The sequence below is a fragment of the Perkinsus marinus genome (assembly GCF_000006405.1).
Source record: "Perkinsus marinus ATCC 50983 genomic scaffold scf_1104296973764, whole genome shotgun sequence".
NCBI classification, from domain to species: Eukaryota; Perkinsozoa; order Perkinsida; family Perkinsidae; genus Perkinsus; species Perkinsus marinus.
Genome location: NW_003201336.1, coordinates 2,593 through 4,819, shown reverse-complemented (window position 1 = coordinate 4,819; position 2,227 = coordinate 2,593). Strand labels below are relative to the sequence as shown.

Below are 2,227 nucleotides of genomic sequence, written 5' to 3'. Positions count from 1 at the left end.
CGCAGATACCGTTCACCCATTTCTTTGCCCTTTGGTTTGGCAGAGCGATGCATCACCTCGGCTATGAATCTTAAAGTACTCATCGACAGTTTGTCCGAGTGGTCTAAGGCGCTGGCTTCAGGCGTCAGTCCGCAAGGGCGTGGGTTCGAATTCCACAGCTGTCAGTCTATATACCTGACTGGTGTTGTATTAAAATCCGAGACCTTTTCAGAAGCGAGGTAGTGCAAGAGCAAAACCTTCTGATCGATATTGCGCCATCGCAACTCGCAGATACCGTTCAACCCATTTCTGTGCCCTTTGGTTTGGCAGAGCGATGCATCACCTCGGCTATGAATCTTAAAGTACTCATCGACAGTTTGTCCGAGTGGTCTAAGGCGCTGGCTTCAGGCGTCAATCCGCAAAGGCGTGGGTTCGAATCCCACAGCTCTTAGAAATTTCTTTTCGTGTGATTTGATGAAGAACGCATTCCGCGGAAACGGTTCGGAACCGTTTTTGTGTCATGTCCTATAGTGTAACGCATCTTCTCCGCTATGATTTTTGAATCACTTACCGACAGTTTGGCCGAGTGGTCTAAGGCGCTGGCTTAAGGCGCCAGTCTGAAAGGGCGTGGGTTCGAACCCCACAGCTGTCAGTCTATATACCTGACTGGTGTTATATTGAGAACCCGGACCTTTTCAGAAGCGAGGTAGTGCAAGACCAAAACCTTTTGATCGATATTGTGCCATCGCACCTCGCAGAATCCGTTCAATCCATTTTTTGTGTCCTCTGGTTTGGCAGAGCGATGCATCACCTCGGCTATGAATCTTGAAGCACTCATCGACAGTTTGGCCGAGTGGTCTTAGGCGCTGGCTTCAGGCGTCAGTCCGCAAGGGCGTGGGTTCGAATCCCACAGCTGTCAGTCTATATACCTGACTGGTGTTGTATTAAAATCCGAGACCTTTTCAGAAGCGAGGTAGTGCAAGACCAAAACCTTCTGATCGATATTGCGCCATCGCAACTCGCAGATACCGTTCAACCCATTTCTTTGCCCTTTGGTTTGGCAGAGCGATGCATCACCTCGGCTATGAATCTTAAAGTACTCATCGACAGTTTGTCCGAGTGGTCTAAGGCGCTGGCTTCAGGCGTCAGTCCGCAAGGGCGTGGGTTCGAATTTCACAGCTGTCAGTCTATATACCTGACTGGTGTTGTATTAAAATCCGAGACCTTTTCAGAAGCGAGGTAGTGCAAGAGCAAAACCTTCTGATCGATATTGCGCCATCGCAACTCGCAGATACCGTTCAACCCATTTCTGTGCCCTTTGGTTTGGCAGAGCGATGCATCACCTCGGCTATGAATCTTAAAGCACTCATCGACAGTTTGTCCGAGTGGTCTAAGGCGCTGGCTTCAGGCGTCAATCCGCAAGGGCGTGGGTTCGAATCCTACAGCTGTTAGAAATTTCTTTTCGTGTGATTTGATGAAGAACGCATTCCGCGGAAACGGTTCGAAACCGTTTTTGTGTCATGTCCTATAGTGTAACGCATCTTCTCCGCTATGATTTTGAAGCACTCATCGACAGTTTGGCCGAGTGGTCTAAGGCGCTGGCTTAAGGCGCCAGTCCGAAAGGGCGTGGGTTCGAACCCCACAGCTGTCAGTCTATATACCTGACTGGTGTTATATTGAGAACCCAGACCTTTTCAGAAGCGAGGTAGTGCAAGACCAAAACCTTTTGATCGATATTGTGCCATCGCACCTCGCAGAATCCGTTCAATCCATTTTTTGTGTCCTCTGGTTTGGCAGAGCGATGCATCACCTCGGCTATGAAACTTGAAGTACTCATCGACAGTTTGGCCGAGTGGTCTAAGGCGCTGGCTTCAGGCGTCAGTCCGCAAGGGCGTGGGTTCGAATCCCACAGCTGTTAGAAATTTCTTTTCGTGTGATTTGATGAAGAACGCATTCCGCGGAAACGGTTCGAAACCGTTTTTGTGTCATGTCCTATAGTGTAACGCATCACCTCGGCTATGAATCCTGAAGCACTCATCGACAGTTTGGCCGAGTGGTCTAAGGCGCTGGCTTAAGGCGCCAGTCCGAAAGGGCGTGGGTTCGAACCCCACAGCTGTCAGTCTATATACCTGACTGGTGTTGTATTAAAATCCGAGACCTTTTCAGAAGCGAGGTAGTGCAAGACCAAAACCTTCTGATCGATATTGCGCCATCGCAACTCGCAGATACCGTTCAACCCATTTCTTTG

At 49.4% G+C, this 2,227-nt stretch overlaps 9 non-coding genes across 9 annotated transcripts; all 9 read left to right on the top strand.

The window, feature by feature from the left end:
* The first annotated feature begins 84 nt into the window (after window positions 1-84).
* On the top strand, window positions 85-164 carry Pmar_PMAR029405. Its single transcript has one exon. It is a non-coding gene; the product is annotated as a tRNA-Leu (tRNA).
* Window positions 165-350: 186 nt separating this feature from the next.
* Window positions 351-430, top strand: Pmar_PMAR029404. Its single transcript has one exon. It is a non-coding gene; the product is annotated as a tRNA-Leu (tRNA).
* A 121-nt stretch (window positions 431-551) lies between these two features.
* Pmar_PMAR029403 lies at window positions 552-631 on the top strand. Its single transcript has one exon. It is a non-coding gene; the product is annotated as a tRNA-Leu (tRNA).
* Window positions 632-818: 187 nt separating this feature from the next.
* Window positions 819-898, top strand: Pmar_PMAR029402. Its single transcript has one exon. It is a non-coding gene; the product is annotated as a tRNA-Leu (tRNA).
* Window positions 899-1,084: 186 nt separating this feature from the next.
* Window positions 1,085-1,164, top strand: Pmar_PMAR029401. The gene has a single exon. It is a non-coding gene; the product is annotated as a tRNA-Leu (tRNA).
* Window positions 1,165-1,350: 186 nt separating this feature from the next.
* On the top strand, window positions 1,351-1,430 carry Pmar_PMAR029400. The gene has a single exon. It is a non-coding gene; the product is annotated as a tRNA-Leu (tRNA).
* Window positions 1,431-1,550: 120 nt separating this feature from the next.
* Pmar_PMAR029399 lies at window positions 1,551-1,630 on the top strand. The gene has a single exon. It is a non-coding gene; the product is annotated as a tRNA-Leu (tRNA).
* Window positions 1,631-1,817: 187 nt separating this feature from the next.
* Window positions 1,818-1,897, top strand: Pmar_PMAR029398. The gene has a single exon. It is a non-coding gene; the product is annotated as a tRNA-Leu (tRNA).
* A 121-nt stretch (window positions 1,898-2,018) lies between these two features.
* Pmar_PMAR029397 lies at window positions 2,019-2,098 on the top strand. The gene has a single exon. It is a non-coding gene; the product is annotated as a tRNA-Leu (tRNA).
* Window positions 2,099-2,227: the final 129 nt, after the last annotated feature.